This window comes from Tenrec ecaudatus, chromosome 9 (assembly GCF_050624435.1).
Source record: "Tenrec ecaudatus isolate mTenEca1 chromosome 9, mTenEca1.hap1, whole genome shotgun sequence".
In the NCBI taxonomy this organism is placed as follows: Eukaryota; Metazoa; Chordata; class Mammalia; order Afrosoricida; family Tenrecidae; genus Tenrec; species Tenrec ecaudatus.
Genome location: NC_134538.1, coordinates 153,556,602 through 153,580,109, shown reverse-complemented (window position 1 = coordinate 153,580,109; position 23,508 = coordinate 153,556,602). Strand labels below are relative to the sequence as shown.

The following is a 23,508-nucleotide window of genomic DNA, read 5'->3' as shown; positions in this document are numbered from 1 at the left end:
TAGCCAGAAACATTTTTCCTAGAATTTTTACATTCCCTTACATTCCTTTATCAAGATGCTCTGGAATTTATCAAATTCATCTATCTTTACAGCCCTGTCTTGTGCCATCTAAACAAGATAGTTTTTCTCTTTAGGTTAATTAATTCCACTCTTTCCCCTCTTTTCTCTTGAGTTCTGCTATGTTTGCTTCTTTCTCCATCCCCCCGGCCCTCAGGTCTCTGATCATTTTCATCTTCTGGGCCCTTTCCCATCAGACTCTTGGAGACTTTATAAATATTTATGAACTGTTCCTTGTCTTTCTTGATGAAGGGAAACACATAAACACCATTTCCATTTAATCAGCAGCAATCCCCTCAGAATTCAAGTTGGAACAATCTTGTCTGATGACTGTCATGGTATTTGCTACCAAGTCTTTTCTAAATACTAAATGGTACATTTTTTCACGTTGGGCACCAAGTGAAGTAGGTTCGCTTTCTAGACCAGGAGACCAATCCAAATGACAAATGTTTGCTTTACCAACCTCTGTAAAAGTTCAGTGGTAATTTATATTGATTACGTAATCAGAAACTCCATCCCTGGTACAACATGTTCTTTCAGCTGCAGAATCACACCTGTAGAAATGTTCATTCACATCTGGTTCAATAAATCTAACCTTTTGGAGCCTCTGGAGAGACGCTTTTATGTAAACAGTACAGCTGCATGCGGAACAGGAAGACTAAAGCAGATGGCCCAACCTGTAACCGCTTCCATTCCATGCCTGGAGATCTGACTCTCTTCCGTGACTTTGATGCATTCCTATTGAAGAGCTGAGTCAAGCTGTCCTTTTTATGATAACCAAATCACAGGGTCAAAATTAGTGCTATTAGTACTTTGGAGAGATTACAACTAGCTCAAGGATGTTCATTTCACTTCTCGATTAATAGATTGAAATCACGATTTCCCAGGTACAGCATTCTCTGGTTACAAAAAGATCTTCAATAAATGAATAAAGGGAATTACGTAAAGACCAACGAAACGCGTATATCGATTTTTGTTCATAATAAGGGATCGATATGGAGCCATGAGTTGTGACAACTACCCAGAGCAATGTCAGTAAGCAGAGGAAGCGAGGTGTGGGGGATAGCGAGGCTCTAGACTGTCCCGAAAACTCTCCTATAAATCTAAACCTATTCTAAAATTCTGGTTTGCTTTTCTTAAATACGAATTTAGACACCAGGACCACCTCTGTGATTGTTCACATGAGCTCGGTCCCATGCGCATGTGCTAGGATCAAGTGTACTAATTTTCTTAGGTTCCTAGAGCATTTGAAAACTTTAACCGAGCCAGCGAAAGACGTCAGTCATAATGACAGAGATGGGAAAGCACGTTCCCACATGGGATCTGATGCAGGAGTGTCAGAAATTTAAATGCCAACTTCAGTGATCTAAAACTTCGAGATCCAGAAAGTCTGTAACTACTCTGTGCCTTAGTTACAGGTTTAAAAAAAATCATTTTTTTTTTTTTCCTTTTAAAGAAGTGCAACCGGCCGGCTTGGCTGGACTGGCGTTTCAGATGCTCTCCAGCCAAGGTGGATGCCAACGTTGATTTTGAAACAGGACAATGAAAAGAACCAGACTTGCCCCAGAAGCCGGTGTAAAGGCAAGAAGGAACGTCCGGAGCTGGGGCCAGTTCTAGAAGGCAGTAGGGGCTGCTGAGCTGCCGTGCCACGGTGAATCGTGGAGACCTTAATTCCTGAAACCTGTCGATCTGGGCAGTTCTTTTATGACAAAAACTCGCTCAAAATTGAGCCCTGAAAAGCCTTCCTATTTCAAAGGAAAATCATGTCTGTGAGCTTCGTGACATTTTCCCCATCATAAATTCCATTATATAAGTGACCTTGTAGCTCCCTAATCATAGAGAAGGACAAATGGTGTTGTCCAATTTTAATCAGGACACCGGAGACACAGGAAGCTGTTCAGATTCACACAGGTTATCAGCTGTGGACACAAGACAGGAACAAGGTCATTTTTTCTATGACAACTGCCCCTGGAATATGAGCCCCGACGGAATATAAGATCCAAGACATCCAAACCATAAATCTCCCTGCAAACCCCAGGGAAAGGGGCTGGCGAGCTAGAAACGACTCCCAACGGAAAGGGCAGTTACTGCTTTTATTTTAACGGTATGTCTAAGATCAGAAACATGGAAGTGAATCTAAAAAGTAAATAAATGCAGCTCTCAAACCCTACTCTCCTCCTTTCCTGCTTATTCAGATAGATACAGGTGGGTCAGCAGTCCGAGGCTGGCCAGCACGACTTTGTTACATTCTAGGGCTCCCAGAAGCTCGTGGAGGGATATTTCTCTTCTACCATTGTCATGCTATATCTATCCTGAAGAGTGTGGCAAAATATTTTGTTGCTTCTTTTTGTCGCCATCAACCAATGTCTAGGCAAGAGAGCCCTCTGGCCATCACTCCTACAGCACACGGCTGCCCAACACAAAAGAGAGCGTTCCCAGCTCTGAACTCTGGTGGCACAGTGGTTACGAGTTTGGCTGCCAACCACGCAGTGTTGCCTTGAGCCCACCAGCCACTCGCTGGGAGAAGGATGTGACAGTCTGCTCGGCTCCCATAAGGCGCACGGACTAGGAAACCCTATGTCATATTCTGTCACCTGGGTTGCTACGAATTGAAATGTACCAAATGACACCAAACAATGACAACAGCAGCAAAAAAAAAAAAAAAATCAAGGGAAAGATGAAGAACGAGGAGGAGGATGAAGAAACAGGAGCAAGAGAAAAAGGGAGCATTTCATTCCCAAAAGAACCCACGCGTAGAGAATAGATGCTATATGAGGGGCATCCAAAAAGTTTGTAGGAAAACGCTATGATCGTTTAATCCCAGTTTTTCCTTGAGCTTTTGAAGCCCCACTGTTTTGTCACCCTCTCTGTAGGGACGGGGCTGGAGTGGAGAATGGGCACCAAAAACCAGTTTAAGGACTGGATAAAGAAAAACAATGACAAACAGAAAAAGAACAAGAGACCAGAGATGATACATGGCCGCTTTGTAACCAGCTAGATGTTAGGATTAAAAGGGTCCACGAGGGCAAAACTGTTTAAAAATTTAAGCATGGATGGGGAAAGCCATAAACAAAAAGCAAGAGGAAGAAAGGAGCATGACTCAGGGCTTACATACGTGTAGCTTTCTCATCTTTGTCCTGCGCTGAGGGATTCGCGGTTGTGACCCACATGTATGGAAATGACCAGACAGCCCTCCTCCCTGCCCGCCCTGTGCATTAATGCAAGGTCCCATCTGGGGCTGCCTTCCTGGCCGCGGCAAAGCCCCTCACCTCCCTGTCACTGCTCTGCCTCCCAGACTCGCCAGCTGCAGGGCCAAGTCTTGCTCTGAGCTGCCTCCCTGCTCTGCTGGCTGCATACCAGACTGTCTGGCCCTGTGGTTCCGCAGGCTTCCACGGGGATGACGCGGAGCCCCATGCATTAGTGCGGGGACCGCTACTGACTTCCAACTGGATCCGAATGTCATATTGCCATGGGCAGAAAGTAAACAGCAGGGCAAGGTCCAAAGGCTGAGTGATTTCTAGCTGAGCGCTCCCTCAGCCCAGAGGGAGGGTGAACACCGCCGGTAACAGTCTCTGGTGCTTAGAGTTCAGAAAAGGATGCCCAGCGGTGTCCTATACCGTCATTTTGAATGGAAGCAGACACGGGCTGGGCCAACGACGGGTGTCTGAAGAGGTTGGCTGGACGGCTTTCATTGCCCCAGAAGAAGAAACGAGGCTCCCTCTGCGTTCTCGGGAAGAGTGAGCCCTCTCCATGGCTAGATTGGATGGGCTGATCCTGAGGCGATCAATCCCAACTGCTCATGACTCATTTTCTTCTGAGAATTCGGTCACAGGGACTCTGCTCTGAAGTCCCAGCAGTCCCAGATTCTTAGTCACAGCAACCACGACATGTTCTGAGCACTGGGAAGGAAGGCCCGTCTGGGAAGCTGAAAGGAACCATCATTGCTGGGAGGGGCTTCTTGGGCGAGGCATCTTACAGACATCTTCCTCTACTCACTAAACAATTCTTTATGAAGCATCTGCCCCATGAGTGGAGGGAGTGCTGGTGGCATAGCGGGTTGTGTGTTGGGCTGATAGCCATGACGTCGGTAGTTCAAACCCACCAGCCACTCTGTGAGAGAAAGGGGTCTGTGGCCGTGAAGATTTACAGCCTCCGACACCCACAGGAGCAGTTTTACTCTGTCCCACAGGGTCACAATGAGTAAAGTGTTACAGTGTGGCAGTGGATTTGGTCTTTTGGTGTATCATGCGTGGGGCAAGACACCTCCTTTCAGACTCATGTCGCAGCCCTGAAATAGCCACACAAGGTCTCTGCATTCATAATGCGTATAGTCTAGGCATGCAAGGAAAAACAAAAACTCATAAGAGTAATAAATAAGCAGTCATAAGCATATATTATGTGTATGTATGTGTATATATATATATGCACTTAGACTACAGATATTAATTGAACGGCTTTTCTGTTTAGATACTAGTTTCATCAACGCCATGACTTAGGGCCAGTACCTTATTGGTCAGTTTTTAACATTGACTCCAAGTGTGGAGTAGGAGGGAGAGGTAGGGTTGGGGATGAGATTTGTAGCGTTTGCTTAATTCATGATGTCAGTACTCTCATCATGGTCACGTGACACCACTGACCATGGACTGGGAAGACATACGCAGTTGCACACCATTCTATGATATTTCCAGCACACAGACAACAATAGACCTAAATAACCTTAATGATGTCGATAGTCGTCAAACATAACTAAAGAATTTATCCCAGGTCCCCGCAGGACTCTGGCCTCTAGATTATTTCTGATGAGCTTTGAGTATTGATTAACTTGAATTTAATATAATTTATTTAGTAGCACATTGGTGTAATTTAATTTTGAATAATGGAGGTGTGTGACAACGGGTATTGCTTTCTAAAAACATCACAGTTGGTTTTGTGGGACCTGGATGAGCTTGCCCCAGCACACCCCAGCTCAGGGTGCATGGGAGGGGAGCTGTGTCCAAGGGAAAGGGAGATCTAGTCATCAGGGGTCCTGCAGAGGTAGATTCCGACCCATTTCCTCTTTAGAAGTCCTTCTCCAACAAGCTCTGCTTCCATGTACACAAAGGCAGACTATTCTGCACACTAAAGAGTACCACACCAACAAAGTCATGATTCTGATATTGTTATTGGCTCAGGTACGCTGGCAGAGAAAAGGTCAGCTATGGGTGCCGTGGTCAGTAGAACCTATGTATCTGTGTTCTGTATGGGATGGATTCCTCAGGGCAATGCAGACGGTGTAAATCTTTATTTTTGAGTACAGGAAGACCCTAGACATCATTCTCTTGTCCTTGTGCAAAAGCCAAATGATCTTCCCAGGAGACGTTTATCTCTTGGGACCAACCAGCTTCTAAAAGAGCCACCAAAGGCAGCACTGACACCTGAGACTGAGGTGGTCCCAAGCCTCAAGTGACAGTTGGGTGAAGACGGAGGAAGCTCCTCTCCCCTTATCTCTCCCGCTTGTACATCCCTTACCACCAAATGGAGAGCAGAAAAAAACAGCATCTTACCAGAAAAACACCTCCTGGCTAGTCAATATCTGGAGTGTCTGAATGGTACAGATAGTTACTGTGCTCGGCTGAGAGCCTGAAGATTGGAGGTTCAAGTCTGCTCAGAGGCTTGTTGGAGGAAAGGCCTGATGATCTATTTCCAACAATTTCCAACAAAATCAGCCACTGCAAACCCTGTGGAGCAGAGGTCTACTCTGATGTACATAGAATCACCATGACTCACAGTCACCCGGAAGATAATAGCTTTTTTTTTTTTTTAAAGAAGACAGGATGCAGAAAGCAATTGATGTTCAGAACATCCTAAGCATGAAAATATTTAAAAAGAAGAAATCCCCCTCGATTCCTGTCACACACACACCCCCCCCCAAGTCTCCATGTCCCTGAGGAATGGTGGCTGGAACAGGAAGTGGAAATACCATGAGCGATTTTATCCTTGACATCTTCCCAGGGCTTTTCAAAAGCAAGCATTGGAAATCTCATCAGCGAGCTGGGTTGCGCAGACCTCATGGCTTTGGGCGGTAGGAGGAGTCTGGGAAGCGGGCGTTTTCAGATAAGGATCCTAAGTCTTCTGGCAAGACTGCCACACAACTGGCTGTTTAGAATATGCAGACACAGCTTTTAGAGAGGAAGTGGTTCAAACTAAACAAGTAAGCAGGAGGAGCCCATTTGCTCTGTTACAATCCTCCCCATCCCAAAAAGAAAGTAAAAGACACGCCGGAAAAACGAAAGCGAACAGGCTCCTGAAGGGTTCTTCAGTCCATTCCTATACTGTCAGTGATTTGGGGCAGAGGTGGACTGAGCTGTATCTGACTGGGGGTTGGGAGGGGTTGGGGGGAGACTTCCACGACCCGCGGAAGCTGTACTCCACCTTACCGGATGTGTGTAGTTGGCCCGGTGTCATGGTGAGCCGTGTGCATGCTCCATAGCGTCTTCCAGGACTAGCTTTGTGGAAGCACATCACCAGGCCTTTCTTTCACAGAGCAGTAGAGGATGCTCATATGGTCGCCATGTGTACCACCCGGGGGCTCTGGACCCCAATGATGCAGAATCTCCAAGGGATGGGTCCTGGGGATGTTTATTCTGGTTGCTTCTGGTCAGGACACTGATTATGATGCCCTGGCATCCCGGGAAATAGGGCTGCATCATACGATCCAGCTCTGTGCACTGTTATCATGGGAAATTCTCTCTGGCTATTGGGAGAAGTGAGGCGTATTTTCAGGGATAACCTGGAAGGGAGTAACACTGTATCGGAAACCCACAGATGGTTCTGCTTTGTCCTGGAGGGTCACTAAGGGTCAGAATGGGTTCGATGGCAGTGAGCGAATTTTCTGCAACCTCACCTTTGGCACCGAGGAACTGGGTGCCCATGCTCACAGCCCTTGCTTTGTTCTGTCCTTCAAGGAATCTTCTCAGACTTCTGCTGTATGTACTGAGTCTGTGCTAATGGAAAATATAAATGCTCCCTGCCCTTATGAATCAAGACAGGCAGACATTAATCAAATAAGCCTACAAATACATCCATCATTTTACTTTGTGTGGTTAGGCTTAAGTTTCTCATCTGGAAAATGAAAAATAGATCCCAGGCTCTTTTTTCTTAAAGAATTTCTTCCTAAGAGCCTACATTTTGGCTCCCCCTGCTCCCATACACAATAGGATTACATGTTTGGGGGTCCACTGATTGAGAAAACACAATGTCAAAAGCTACGTTGAATTCAAATTAATGAGCATGTTATCATCATACAGCATCTATACACTTAGAAAAATCATAACATGCTGGGTCAAATGTACTCTATTCCATTTTCCTGAACACTTGCTGTATACTTGGATTTATTTTCATCTCACAATAGCTCTATGACTGCTCAGAGGTTCAAGGTTCAAAGGCTAGAATTCATCAGACAGTGCCAGTGACTTGAGATACATGGTATTTGAATGACCTTGACTTTTTTCTTCCCCTTGAGATTACCAGTGAACTTAGAATCCACAGTGAAGAGTCAGAGATGGTCATGAACAATTGTTTGGAGCTGGCAGCAAGATGAACAATTCTTTGTCCCCATTGGGCGAACTGAGCTCCCATCTAGGTAAAACATGCCATGAGTCTGTGTGTGTGTTCAGTTTGGCTCTCTTGAGAATGGTTTGGCAATTGATGTCACTGAATTGTGTGTGTGGAAAGTCTGGAGTTGGTGCATTATTTTCTCGTGTGTGTGCCCTCAACAGCAACACAATAAAAGTAATTAAAAGCAGAAACACTATCTTTCTCCCACCTACACACGAAACACTCACGTGTTGGAAGACCTACACCTACAATCACAATGACATTAAAGTTCCACATCAAGAAACCAAATCCATAAGGTGCTTAGCTGTCCATAAGCAGCCTCCGGGAAATCATTATTTGTTGAATTCTCAATCTTAGAAGACATACATCCAGAACGTTTCTTAGATGGAAGGGTGGCAAGATTTCTGCTCACTGACTTTAGACACATCCCTAAGAAAGCCTAATTGCTAGACAAGGACATCGTGGTTTGTAGAGGCCTCGCAGAAATGAAAGAGATTCTCCACAGAGCAGCCTCCACGATGGGCTCAAACACACCAGTGACTATGAAGATGGTACAGGACAAGGCAAAGCTTCATTCTATTCCATCTAAGGCCACCCAAGCTGGAGCCAGCTCAATCAGAACATCCACAGAAAGGATCGCATTTGTTTCCCGAAGCCAGATGACACCTCTAGTTCACGTGAAGTTTCTTGTCAACATCAATACTCCAGTGTTTTACTGTCGTATCTTTCGGAAATGGGTGAGTCATGTCTTTTCCTTCATCAGTGGTACAAACTTCCATGTTAACCACAGGTCACGCCAACATCAAGTACAGGAGGACTCTAGCATTGGGTGTTTGCCTTGTTAGAAATTGATCTCAATGAAAATTCAACAGATGTTCATCACGAACTACTGAACACATTGGCTAGTTAGCCTTCCTTCCCCAACTGTCTCGTCCAGCTAAAATCGCTCACTGGGGTCTCTATGGGGTGACCACTGTTTTCATTAGAGTGGCTGCCAGCCTAACTTGTGATCCATCCAAGGGCATGTTTGTTGCCTTTGGTGTCCCTTCCTACTAAGGGACTTGCCCAACAAAGCCAATCAATGTAAGTTGAACCAATTAGAACTCCTCTCAGAATTTGACTAACCTGGAAGCACACTTGGAGAGGGGGGCGGGGGGTTGGGGGTGGTAGGGGGAAGGTTGGGCAGAAGAACCAAAGAAAGAAGCAGACACATGAGCTACAGTTGAGTGACATTAATGGATGTGCACTAGAGTGGAGACCCAGAAACTTCTGCTGAGATCCTTTGGCCTCCTTAATTCCAATCCCACCTCTGTGACCCTGGTTCTATGTTGGCTTCTGCTCTTTTGTTGCCAGGGGGCTTCCATCTCCCTTATTTATTACTCCATGTGTGCGTTATAATTTAGTGGAGCTACTGAAGCTTGTTAAAATAAAGGTCTATTGTGCCGAGCACTGTGCCGAATGCTCTCACACACCTCACTTACCTGTGCATGCACACTGCCTTACAATAAGCTCGTGGTATTTAACCTTCTAACTTCTGGCGTTCACTGTTTCTCCTTTCCTTAAACAGCTGTGATTGACAACTAGTCCGTGGTTTGTACTTCACACACAGTCTGCCTTAGACTGACCTTCCTGATCCTTGGTGCCCAATGACCCTGTGGCCACTGGGACACTAGCCGGGGCCCATCGGTGATTTCGGTGTAGCCTCCCAGCAATCTCTCTTGAGACCAGTCAGGAATGTACCATGTGGGTGTGAACGGAACTAATTATACAGCCCTATTTAATATGTTCCTCTCCAAGCGAGATGGTTTCCTTGCAGCCAAGTGCTGTCATCTGCAGTTTCACCAAACAATGCCAGAAACCTCAGGAAATGATTAAAGAGCAATTTATCTTCGACTTATCCACCATGTATCACACACGCGCATGCACACACACACGGGAGTGCTTACTAAGAAAGCTTAATTCACTTACTATATATTATGTACAAGGGGCATCACAAGGTCCCTAGCAAGAAGGAACTGAAAGATCATGGAATGTCGCCGTGAACTTTCTGAAGTTCTCTCCCTTCGTTCTTCTTTAACGGTGCCGTCAGTGCTGCTGCTTAGCGATCCTTGTACAAATCTCTCCCTGCTGGCCAACAGTAGTCATTTCGGAACGTCTCCAAACCCCACAGCTCTCCCCGCAGTAAAACTCTGCTTCTGTCCAGGTGATGGCCCTGCTTGCCAAATGGTGGTCACAGGAAGTCATCTCGTTCTCTACAGGGCTGCACATCGCAGCCATCCTCGAGGCCTCTGGAGGACCTGAGAAACAGCAGGGCCACCACTTCCTCTGGGAGCTCTAAGCGTCTGGTCCCATCTATCCTTGTCTCCTTCGGGAATGAAGACCTGACCCCACTCCCTTCTCAACCTCCCTCGGCTCAAGGGTCTCAAACTGATCCCTCCCAAGAGTGAGCTTCTCTTCCTGCTAGCCCAGAGCGAGCCCTTTCTAGCCTCCTTCACCTCCACAGGACACCCAATCAATGGTGAGTTGGGGGGTAAAGCAGAGGGGAGAGCACCCCAACCCCTTCCACGTTATTGACTATAACTATTCTCCTTCCGCCTGAGAAAGTGGAGCGGCCTCCCCATCTGCAACTCACGCCTGTGCCTGGCCCTTCCGCTGTCCTCGGGCCATATCTTTGATCCGAGCTCCTGCCAGTGGCCAGTGGTGAACCAGCAGAGTCCATGGCTGGTTTGGAAGAGGACGCTGGGGTTTCTGGTGGCGCTGGAAGATTAGGGGAGGGAACTGAGGATACTCTCAGGGATCAGGAGAAGCAGCCAGGAATATGGAAAGCTGGGATAAACAGAGGTGGGAGGCAAAATCCATAGAGCAGCCTCTTCTCAATACCAACAGGAACCCCAGCCAGGTGCTCCTGATTACCTCACCCTCTCTACAAGGCCCGGGCTTGAAGAGCTGGGATTAATTCCATGTTTTTGGCCAGAGGCCCTGAAGCAGCCTCATTTACTAAAGCCTTTCTGCTGTCAGCACCTTGTCATGGGTCTTCTGCTCAATTGGATCTTCAGAACCACTGCATAAGCCCATATGACTCTGCCTCCTTATACTCATGCCCACCTGGTCTCTGACCATTAAGAACAAGATTCAGAAAACATTGGGGTAGGCCAGTATTGACTGGACTATTTGACGAGCATTCTGGGCTCAGAATTTTAAAAAAACCTATGAGCTAAAGGGTCATCAAGTCCGAGGGAGGAACAGATAAGTAGGGACGTTTGGCAAGAATTGGAAGACATTGGCAAGGGAGCACAGGGTCCAGAGACTCAACTCAAGGCAGCTCAGAGGAGAAGGAGGCAGCCTATAGCAAAGAGGGGACTGCATCTCATGTGGGCGGCCTAACCATTAGGGATGGTGAGAAAGCATTCCAATGCTATTCTGCATTTGGGGTCAAAGACTTCTGACCATCGGACAGGCCATTGTTGCTTAAGTAGAAGGACCATTCCGGATATTGAGGTCTCCCAAGAGGAGAAATACAGGGCTTCCTATCCCTGTAAAGAGATGCAGTCTCAGAAACCCACAAGGACAGTTCTGCTCTGTCCTGTAGGATCACTATGATTCAACATCAACTCGATGACCTGGAGCTTGTTTCCTGTGTTTTGTTTTTTGAGCGAGGCTCACGAGTTAAGCATGAGTTAAAAGCATCTCTTTAAATCACCCAGCGACGTTAAACCTATAGGCAGCTCTCCAATAATAAGCTTGGATTAGCTTGACAGATGGAGGACTTTCGGTAAGAAGCTAATGGTGCTATTCTGGGCTTCTGGGAGAATTTACCGAGAAATTCTTTTTCTTTCTTTTTTAAGCCTGAACAGTTTCTGGCCGCATCTCCTAACCTCCTCCATTGTCCCGACCGTGTTATTTCCACGCCGCGTTCCACTCCATCGGCATCTCTCCCCTCTCCCCCCACCCTACATTTCTGAGACACATGATAGACTCCAGGGAAATGGAGAACAAACGAATCCCTTTTCATGTCTATCTCTATGTCATTCTTTTGTCTTGTTAAAGTCGGGATGACTAGTAACCATGCCGCTATGAAAATGACCCAGAGCAACAACTGAGTTTTTTGTTGTTTATTAAAAGATCATTTTATTGGGGGCTCGTACAACTCTTATCACAATCCATCCATTGTGTCAAGCACATTTGTACATATGTTGCCATCATCGTTTTTAAAGGATTTTCTTTCTGGTATCGGCTCCTCATTTTTTACCCCTCCCTCTCTATCCCTCCCTCATGAACCTTTGGTCATTTATAAATTATTATTATTTTTTCAAGTCTTGCACTGTCTGATGTCTCCCTTTACCCTCATATCTATTGTTCATCCCCCTGGGAGGGGGTTATAGATAGGTCATTGTGATTGGTTTCCCCTTTCTCCCCCCACCTTCCCTTTCCCCTCCTGGTATGGTTACTCTCAATATTGGTCCCTAGGAGTTTATCTGTCCTATATTCCCTGTGTTTCAAGCTCTTATGTGTACCCATGTACATGCCCTGGTCTAGCCAGATTTGTAAGGTAGAATTAGGGTCATGATCGTGGGGGGTGGGGGAAGAAAGCATTAAAGAACCAGAGGAAAGCTGGATGCTTCATCGGTGCTATATGCACCCCGACTGGCCCGTCTTCGCCCCACGACTCTTCTGTAAGTTCTACCCAAGGCACGATATAAGTTCAATGCCATCCCAATCCCAATACAATCATCTTTCTTCGAAGAATTGGACAAACTGATTACCAACTTCATATGGAGAGGGAAGAAACCCAGAATTAGTGGAGAACTCCTCAAGAGAAAGGATGAAGTCGGAGGGCTTGCTTTACCCGACTTTAGCACCTACTACACAGCCACAGTGGTCAAAATAGCGTGGTACTGGTATAACGACAGATATTCAGACCAATGGAAAAGGATTAAAAACCCAGAAATAAAATCATCAGCACACAGACAACCGGTGTGTTTTTAAGACACGGCCTACTAGGTGCATTCTGCATTCAGAACAGACAACTCCCAGGCTTGAAAGAAACCTGAATGTCGGCTGGCCTTCTTCCTGGTCGGATGCTGATCCGACTTATTCCATCTGCCCCAGATAGCTCTACTCCAGAGATGACTTTTATACCAACCAAGAGGGTCATTCAAATTGACAGTAGGAAAATGCTTTCATTGATCTCATTTCAAGCACTTGAGCAACACTTTGAACCTGGCTCGCCTTTTCATTTCAACGCAAGATCCGTGTCTTTGTTTGAAGCTCACTTTGGTTTAGGAGCTCTGGTGGCACAGTGGTTAAGCGCTCGGTGGTTAGAACCGTCAGCAGCTCCTGATCGGGCAGTCTACTTTCCCAAGCAGTTCTACCCTGTCCTATAAGATCACTGTGAGTTGGACTGGACTCTGTGGGTATGGTTTTGGTTCAGTTTGAGCTCTTTGGATTTCAACAATTTGAATTGCATATTCTATTGACTTTGAAAGATGGAAATGAGCAACTTAGTGCTTTACCAGCAGATCTATCAGTCGTATAATCCTTGAGCAATTCCTATGATCAATTTTAAGAAGTCTATTTTTGGTTCAGAAGTTTGCCAGAATATTCTTTTTCATTACGTGGTTTTAATAAATGATCAATAAAAGTGATTTGGGTGGAAACATTTGTCCTAATATTTGATAGGGGAAGTAACATGAGAAGTTGCTTGAACTATGACATCCAGTCCTCTTTCCCCATTCACTACATGTAGGAGAGTATGTTAGGCACTGTTTGGAAACATGGGTTTTCGTGAACGTGGGAAGTGGGAAGCCCACCAGCAGGGGAAAGAATGACCGTGGTAGAGTTTGAGCGCTGAGTGAGTTGCAGATGTTGGTTTCAAAACGGAATTTATCCCCAAATCTCAAGATTATAGATTTCCTTCTCAACTGCATTCCCTACGCGGCTTCGAGAAGGTGGAGAAAAATCGCTCTCCCTATGTTGATTGACAGGAAAACACGGTGAAAACAGTTTGGAATTTGATCCCTGGGAGGGAAAGGCCATAATCAAACGATAGCTCTCGCCTGCAGCCTTTCCCCCACACTTACTCAGACCAACTCCAGGAAAAGAAATTCACAGGGAATTCTCTTCTCGTATATCACTTCTAGAAGAGGGGAGAGAGACATGCTCCCAGAAAAAAGGATCCCCAAACTTCTCAAGACAAAGAGATGATGGCTTAAGGAGTCACAACAGAAAACCACCTCACTCCAGGGAACACAGTCAGATAAGAACCCTCCTTTGGCGCTGGAAACCGTTACTATCCGGGGCTGGTTTGTTTGTACTGAAGGGATCAGATTTTGACCACCTAGCACCTTGTCTCCACATCCTTGTCACCACACACATCTGGTTTTACCCAACACAGCCAGAAGCTTGGCTCTCCCAGTGTATATATCCTCCTGCAGAGCCTGGGTCACAGAGAGACCTAGGGAGAGCAAGTTCTTTGTTCACATGGGCTTTTTTGACCATGTATTGCCACAGACTGACACTCCCACACCGCCCTGGGACTCAGTCCTTTCAAAAAGGAATTTCAGGCTTCTACCAGCTAGCAGCTTTGCCCTGCTGTTTCAGATGCCCAAATAAGTCTGACCCGCTTGAAGCGCGAGCCCCTTCCATCCTTCCTTTCTGAAACGCACTTCCAACCTCCCGTTTTTGTTTTCAAATCCTCTATCCACAGTCTGGCCCACTATCTCTAAAAAAAAAAAAATTAATGAAAAAAATCGGATTTCTTATCAGTAGGTTAAATGCGATTTCTACAAACACTCCCCTCTCTGGCCCCAACCCTTGGACACATGCCCTCTCTTGACCAAGAGACCTTTCAGGTAGCAGCTTGTGGGGGGCACCCTCCATCCCAGCAAGCAGCTGCAGGGGTCCAGAGTGACTTGGGGGACTCTTTGGCTTGCCACCTCTGGACTTACTCCGGTGCACTTCCAGGAGCCCAGTCCAAGAGGACAAACACCAATGTCTTTGGTGGGCAAAACTGGTTATTTGGGGGGTGGGGTGGGGAGGGCTGCTTCTCGCCCCCCGGAAAAAGTTGGTTCGGTTTTCTTTCTGTTCTGTTACTCCGAAAAATCCCAGCAAATAGGAGAGGCGGGAAGGCCAGCTGGGCTGAGCAGCCCCACGCAGCGGGCGGGCGGCCCTGGCCCGTGGGTCTCAGGTCTAGCCCCCATCGCCCTCCTGAACAAAAGGCGGACCTCCTCCTCCAGGTCGCCCCGTTCTCCCTGGGAGCGCGCCTCCGGTCCCAACGCCTAGAGCACAACTGGACAACAGGGAGTGCCCCGCCTTCCCGCAACATCTGCAGGGCCCGGGAGCCCAGGCCGGCTCCGCGAAGCTGCGCGAAACTGGTCCTTTCGCAGCCTGACACCTCCAGCCACCGTGGCCCGGGCGGCGGGTGCAAAACCCCAGCAAGTCCCCGGGTGCTGGGCCGCAGAGAGGCAGGCAGCCCGGGCGCCTTACCTCGCAGGCAGGCAGACAGGCAGCAGGCAGGCGCGCGCGGCGTTTCGGAGGAGGCTCGGCCGGCGGGGCGGGCGGCAGGCGGGCGAATGCGCTGCTGGATCCCGGGAGCCGCGGGCCGCCCTTCCGGAGCCCCTCCCCGCCGTCCACGCTAAGTGAACACAGAGCCTGATGTTTACAGTCGGCCCGCCGCCGTGGTATGCATTGTCCTGCCGCGGGCTCCCGGGGCAGCCAATGACGACAGCGGCCAAGGTGGATGCAGCCGGCCCGCTGGAGATGCCTGTCATTCCCTGGGCAAGCTCAGGAAATCACTCATCAGCAAACCCCGGCCCGAGACGCTCCGAAAAGGGCCTGCGCCGCCGGCCAAGACCAGCCGGCTGCATGTCCTTTTTTGGTTATCCTTCCTAGGGCCCGGGAAGGGAGTGCATTGTCGGGAGCCATCGACAGGGAAGTTCATCCCGGAAGGAGAGGCTGTCTTTGGAGCGGGCCGGTGGAGCTTTACAGGGGACTGCGGGCTCCAAACCAGCAGTTAGCAGCCAGAGCCCTTTCTGCAGGGCCCGGGTGGGGGCTGGGGTGGAGGATGGGGGGCTCCTCCGGAAGGAGCCCTTCTTAACCATGCCTCTGGAAGCGAAATGGCCATGCGGCTGCAAAACCCGAAGTGGTGGACAGGACCCAGGTCTGCTGTACATACAGCGACACTTGAGCCCACGACATATACATAGCCCCGTACTGTGCCTGCCGCCCTGGCTGGGCGCTGCTGAGCCCATGCCAAAGCTAAATACCCACTCCGGAGTGGTGCAGAGGCCAGTGGGTTTTCATGCCAGGTCTTTCTCCTACCCCGGGATGGGTTCAAACTACCCAACTTGCCCTTTGAAACTGAACGCTTCACTGTTGACACCACCGGGGCTGCTGAAAGCCTGCCAACCTGCCTGGGCTTCAAAGGAGAAGGGAACACCAAACTCGGGTCTTTGGGGGAGATGGTGGAGCCGTAGACAATGGAGTTCAAGAATCCCAATGGCACCCTGGCTCATCACCCAGCTGCCAACCCCGATTCGAACCTATGAACTGTTCTGTGAGAGAAAGATGTGGCAGCCCTGTGGGACAGCGCTCTTCTGTGCCGCTGGGTGGTTCCAGGCTGGAATGGGCTCCACAGCAAGAGGCCCCTGGGTGGCGCGATTGATTAAGTGCTGGGCTACTCACCAGTCGGATCGGTGGTTCAAACCCACCCAGGAGTGCCTCAGAAGCCAGGCTAGGCCATCTTGTCCCCAAAGGTGACAGTCTTCAAATCCTGATGGAGCAGTTCAACTCTGCACACTGGAGATCTTCAGGAATCCACCTGAAGGCAATGAACCCATGGCCAGAATAAGCGGAGTGAGATTCCGCTAGGCAAGGTCCGATGGACTTGGATCTCTTCCTTAGTGGTCCGCTCCACTCCCTCTTCTTCAACCCCATAACGATCTCAGATGTGTCCATAGTGACATTGCTAGAAATCGAGGCTGCGAAGAACCCCAGTTCCACTTTGGTGCTGGGGTGAACAGATATGTGCAACAGAGGTGACCCTGACAGTCTAGTGACTTGGAGAGCTTTCTCCAAGCAATTCCCCAGGTAAAGGATGGAGCTGTTGGCTATTGAAAGTACCATGGACTGCCAGAAGAACAAATAAACCCTTCTTGGGAGAAGTGCAACCAGAGGGCTCCTTGGAAGCAAGGATGGTGAGGCCTGGTCTCACGTCTTTTGGACGTGCTGTCGGGAGACATCCTTGCAGGACATCATGCTTCGCAGAGTGGAGGGATAGCCAAAGGAGAAAGGCCCTCGATACGATGGCTTGACACGGTGACTGCAAAAATGGACTCAGACATCGCAACAGAGGTGGGGATGGTGCAGGACCGGGCAGTGAGTCAGGTCCAACTGGAGAGCAACTGAGACTAACAACTCTCCACAAGACAGATGTGTGCTCTGAGCGGGTCAGAGTGAGGAGATGCTGAATTAGACGGATGTTAACTGGTCACGTATGCGTCCAATCTGTGCCCTTGAACTCTCATTTCAAATTCGATTAGTCATGTTCTGTTAGGTGTCTTGGAGTCCATTCCAAGTCATAGGGATGCCGTGCAGCCTGCCTGGCCTCATGTCATCCTTCAATTGTTGCTCCTGTGTCCATTGTTGTCACCACCGTGTCAATACACCTGATGGAAGGACTTCTTTTTTGCTGGCTACTTTACCAAATATGATGTCCTTCTCCCAGGGACTGGTCTCTTCTGACAACGTGTGCAGAAGCGACACAGTCTCACCCCCTTGCTTCCAAGGAGCATTCCGGCGATATTTCCTTCGATATAGATTTGCTTGCTCTTTTCGGTCAGTCCAGATACGGTCAGTGTTCTTAACCAGCTGCATAACTAAAATGTGTCATAGCGTGGCTCAAGAGCACCTTGCTCTTCCAAGTGACATCTTTGCATTTCAACACTTTCCATAGGTCTTGCCCAGCAGGTGTTCTCCTCATAGCACATCATTTGATTTCCTAGCTGCAGCTTCTGTGAGCATTGATTGTGGATCCAAGTAAAATGGAATCGTTGACAACCTCAGGCTTTTCTCCGTTGATTATGATGTTGTCCATGGGTCCAGTTGTGAGGATTTTTTTTATTTACATAGAGTTATAATCAGTACTGGAGACTGCAGTCTTTGATTTTATCAGCAAGTGTTCGAGTCCGCTTGAATTTCACTTAGCAAAGTTATGTCATCTGCTTATCTAATTAATAGCCTTCGGTGGCTATTAGCGACCCTTCCTCCAATCCTGGTATCAATTCTTCAAGTAGCCTAACTTCTCAGACTGAATAAGTTTCATGAAAGGATATAACCCTGATACTCAACGTTCCAGATTTTAAACCATGCAACACCCCTTTGTTCGGTGTAGACATGTGCCCTTTGGTCTATGTACAGGTTCCACATGAACACAATGAAATATTCTGGAATTCCCATTCTTCTTAATGTGAGCCAAAATTTATTGTGATCCACACCAAACCAATCTTAGTGCTATGGAGTTGAATTCAGCTCATTGTGACCCTGTAGGACAGCCCCTGTGGGCTTCTGAGATTGTAACTCTTTATGGGAGTAGAAAGCCTCATCTTTCACCCACAAAGTCCAATGGCATTTCAATAGCCAGTGAAGCACAAGGAAACATCTTTGTAGTATGGTCTGCTTTCAGCCAAGATCCATCTGACACCAGCAAAGATCTCTCTCATTTCACATTCTTTTCTGACTCCAGTTTGAATTTCTGGCAGCAACCTGCCAGTGTATTGCTGCAATTGTTTTTTTAAAATACCTTCAGCAAAATTTTACTTCCATGTGATATTAATGATGTTGTTTGGTAATTTTACATTTTGTTGAGTCACTTTTCTTTGGAATGGGCACAAATAGGGATCTCTTCCAGTTGGTTGGCCAGGTAGCTGTTATCTAAATGCCTTGCCATAGATGAGTGAGTGCTTCCAGTAATACATCAGTCTTTTGTTGCTCCGATTCAGGAGATGCTGGATGAGACTGGCATTAGCTGGTTGCATGTGCATCCAACCTGTGCTCTTGAACTTTTTAAAATAGAATTCGCTGTTAGTCATGTTATGTTAGTGGTGTCAGCTGTAACTCATACCGGCCTACTACATTTCCATTGATATTCGGTCGATTCCCAGAGCCTTGTTTTGCACTACTGCCTTTGGCGAAGCGTACACTCTTCCTTCACTATCGTCAATTCCAGACCCTATGCTACTGTTTGAAATGTTCGGCTGTCAACCACTTCTTTTGGGCACAGTAACTGTGTGTTCCTTCCATCTTCTTTTGACTCTTCCTGCATATATAGTTTGCCCATAGAATCCTTCAATAGTGCCATTTGTGGCTTGAATATTTTCTTTAATTCTTTCAGCTAGACATCTGCAGAGCATCTTCGCCCCCTTGGTTTTCGAACTCTAGGTCTTTGCTTATTTTATTATTAAGTTTTCCTTTGTCTTCTCAAACTGTCCTTGACATTTTTTCTCTTGAGCACTTTTACTTCATAGAATTTTTTCCCTTTCATCCTCTTTAGCTACTCTACATTCAGGAGAAGGTTTCAAGGTTTCTTCTGATATCGTTTGATTTTCCTTCTTTCTTTCTTTCCTGTCTTTTCATTGACTTTTTGATTTCCTCGTTCCTGATGTTCGATGCCATCCGACTTGCCTCATCTTCATGCAGCTGTGTACAATGTATCAAATTTGCTCTTGAGAGAGTCTCTAAATTCAGGTGGGATGTATTCAAGATCATATGTTAGCTCTTATGAGCTTGCTTTAATATTTTTCAGCTTCAACCTTGAACTTGCATACGAGCAAATGATGGTCTTTTACCAATTTAGTCCCTGGCCTTGTTTTGGCTGATAATATCAAGCTTCTCCAGTGTCTCTTCATAAGATGTAGTCGATTTGATTGTTATGTATTCTGTCCGGTAAACCTTACATGGATAATCACCATTTATGTTGCTGAAAAACGCGATTTGCAATGAAGATTTGCAAGATTCTATCATGCAGTCTCAAGCTTCCTTTTTTATTACCAATGCCAGCGAGTCCAGCTACTGAGCCTTCCTTTTTGTTCCCAACTTTCATATTCCAGAACTTCCATATCACCAGAAATTAACACACTTTGATTGCATGTGTAGTCAGTCTCAGACTGAAGGAAGTGGTAGAATTCTTCAGGGTTTGTTTTTTTTGGTCACTGACTTTAGTGGTTTTAAATAATAATTGTATTAAGTGTTCTTCTTGCTAGGTGTATTGATAATATCCTATCACAGATAGCATTGTTCTTCAGGATAGATCTTGCAATTTTCGTTTTAATGATGCATTTGATCTCATTTACCTTGAATTTGCCATTCCCAGCCTAGTAAACCATAAGATTACGTGATACAAAATGGCCCATATCTGTCCATTTCAGCTCACTAATGCTTAGGGTATTGATCTTTATGTGTTCCATTTCATTTTTGATGGTTTTCCTAAGTTTACCCTCATACATTCCATATTTGGGTTATTAATGGATGGTCACAGCCTTTTCTTCTCATTTTGAATCATGGCCCACGAGGAAATTGAGGTCCCCAAAGCTTTGCTGCTCTGCCCTTATTAAGGCTAACTCTACTTTGCTGTTCTTGTTTACAACTCCAAGTCCACTTCAGTTTTACTTTTCCTCCTTTTTTAGTCACTCAGACCAATATTTAGATCTGAGGGGTAAGGAATCTAGAGGGTTGGGGTTTTTCCCCTCCCTATCAAGCAATTTTACTTATTTTCATGTTAAACGCTTCATGTTTTGTCCGTTGACCCATCCCTCTACTCTCCCTTTTCCCACCCTAGTCCTTGGCCTCTTCGTCGTCATCAAAGTCTTGTATGTTGGTGTATAAACCCCACTTCTTCTTTGGTTTTCCCTGTAACAATAGTGATATTAAATATGTTTCCTTGTAAGGTTAACTGAGCTTGCTAAGCATAATGTTCTCTGGCTTTGTCCATGTCTTGTGGCGTTCAAGAGCGTGCTCGCTGTTGTTTCTTGGTGCATAGCTAACTACCCTGAGGAGGCAGCTCTGCCCCGGTTGTATTTTGAGGGCCCTCCAACCTGAGGGGCTGACCTCCCGGCCCGCTATCAGGCACTGTTACCCTTGTCATAAGGTTCCCAGTGGCTCATTTTCCTGAAGAAGACTCTCTTTCTTCTTCCTAGTCTGTTCTTCGTCTGGGAGCGCCACTGAACCCTGTTCACCCTGGGTGACTCTGCTGGTACTTGAAATATTAGTGATATAGCTTCCAGCATCACAGCAACATGCAACCCACCCAATTATGACAAATTGACAGATGAGTGTGGTCAGTTAGTTCCTCTGTACTTAATTCATCAAAAACATTTTTGAGACATAGATATACTCCTGCCACTTGACTGTCCGTTGTTGTACATGTATTTCAATGACAAGAGAAGAGTATGTATTGATGCTATTATGCACAACCTAAAGCCTCGTGGGATTTGGCTTTTGGTTGGGATGTTTAGGGTCATAGTTTCATGAAACATCCCGTTCAATTGGCTGAATAGTAAGATGTGCCTGTGTCTTACCTCTAAGCTCACTGGATAGTACCTGGTGTCTTAAAAGCTTGCACAGGGCCATCCAAGTCAAAATAATTTTTCTCTACTTGTCTGGAACAACAGAGGAAGGAGGAGGGTCGGTAATAAGAGGAGGATGTGGTATATTTGGCTAATTGTTTACACACTCAATTGCCTCCTGTTCCATGAGACCAGAAGCACTGCATAGTGCCCGGCAACCATTAGCGAACATTTGGATCAAAGATCCTATAGAAGAATTTTTACCAAAAGGGGGGAAATGTAGAACAGAAATCCAAACCCTCATAATCTCCAGAGTTCCTAGAGCTATCCAGACTAGATAAACTCCTGAGACTTTTGCCCTGAGATGCTTAAAGCAAAAATGTCCCCTGAAATTTTGAAACCAAAGAGCGATTTAACCTGAGGAATAGGCTCTTTTAAGAACTTTCTGTATGGGATCAAACTGACAACAGGATTTCAGAAGGTGAGACAGAAACCTCAGGAGGCAACCAGTTCTGGTTGGAAAAGGCGGATGAGAATGGCTGCAGGACTCAAAGCACGTGACTGCGGCCACTGGAGTGTGCCTGTGGGAACTGGGAAATTGTACATGGTAGCAATTGTCCTCCGTTGTTACACTGAGAACATGTGTTCTCAACAGCAATGAGATAAAATTTGTAAAACAGCAACCACAACATTAACCCCCCACATTTCTGGATAAGCCGTGCTTTGTCCGTATTTGAAAATGCTTCGAGCTCTCTGTGTGGTTTTCGGCAGCTTCTTACTCCAACGTGGGGAGTCTAGCCTTTCTTTGTTGTCTGTTCCGAGTCTGGAAGTTCGGCTGAAACCTGTTCACTTTGGGTGAGCCTGCTGGCCTTTGAAATACCAAGGACGCAGCTTCTAGGTTCTCAGTGACACCTAAGCCCCATAGTACAACACAATGACAGACGGGTGGTGGACCTAGCCAACAGGCCACCACGTCAGGAGGGAGCATAGGAGCAAGAACCAATGGTGCTGACAGAAGAATTTCAAACTGCACTGAACACATTAGCCAAAAAGAAGGCTCCAGGAATTGATGAAATACCCACTCATCTACCCCAGGAAATTTGGAAGACAATCACCTGGCCAACTGACTGGAAGAGATCCATATTGGTACCCAATTTCAAAGAAAGGTGACCCAACTGAATGCTAAAATTATAGATGATATTATTGATATCACACACACACACACACACACACATAAAATTTTGCTGAACATCACCCAGCAGCAGTACATTGGTGGGGAACTGCCAGAAGCTCAGGCCAGATTCCGAAGAGGACATAGCACAAGGGATACCACTGCTGAAGTCAGATGGATCTTGGCTCAAAGCAGAGAATACCAAAAACCTGTACTCATGTTTCAACTGTGTGGACCATAATAAACAATGGATCGCCTTGAGAAGAACGGGAAGTCCGGAACACTTCATTGTGCTCGCTCAGAACTTGTATGTGGATCAAAAAGCAGTTGTGTGAACAGAACACAGGAATACTGCATCATTTCAAATCAGGAAAGGTGTAGGTTAGGGTTGTATCCTGTCACCATACTTGTTCAAATCATCAGAGCAAATCATCAGTGCAAAACTGTATTTTTAAAAACATTTTATTAGGGGCTCATACAACTCTTATATACATCAGTTGTGTAAAGCACATCTGTACATTCATTGCCCTCTTCATTTTCAAAGCATTTGCTCTCCATTTAAGCCCTTGGCATCAGGTCCTCTTTTTTTTTCCCTCTCCCTCCTCGCTCTCCCCTCTCTCATGAGCCCTTGATAATTTATAAATTATTATTTTGCCATATCTTGCCCTGTCCGATGTCTGCAAAACTGTATTATATGAAGAAGAATGTGGCCACAGGATTGGAGGAAGGCTTCTTAACAACCTGTGGTATGCAGACACAATCTTGCTTGCTGAAAGTGAGGAGGGATTGAAGTACTTGTTGATGAAGATCAAGGATTATAGCTTTCAACATGGATTACAACTCAATGTAAAGAAGACCCAAATCCTCACAACTGGACCAATAGGTAACATCACCATAAATGAAGAAGGGGCTGAAGTTGTGAAACATTTTGTCTTGCTTGGATCCACAATCAATGCTTACAGAAGCAGCAGTCCAGAGATCAAAAGACATGGTGGATTAGGTAAATCTGCACAGAGCCTCTTGAGAGTGTTGAGGAGGAAGGATGCTACTTTGGGGACTGAGGTGTGCCTGGCCCAAGCCCTGGTCTTCTCCATTGCATCATATGCGTGTGGAAGTTGGACATTG

At 46.5% G+C, this 23,508-nt stretch overlaps 1 protein-coding gene across 2 annotated transcripts in view; it reads right to left on the bottom strand.

Annotated features, from left to right (window-relative positions):
- CALD1 (caldesmon 1) overlaps positions 1–15,356 on the bottom strand; it is a 216,859-nt gene extending 201,503 nt beyond the window's left edge. Inside the window, exon 1 of one of the 2 annotated variants that reach the window (XM_075558691.1) lies at positions 15,139–15,356. The gene's annotated coding sequence lies outside the window, so the exon portion shown is untranslated. The remainder of the gene's footprint in view (positions 1–15,138) is intronic. The other variant, XM_075558690.1, reaches the window with a different exon arrangement.
- Positions 15,357–23,508: the final 8,152 nt, after the last annotated feature.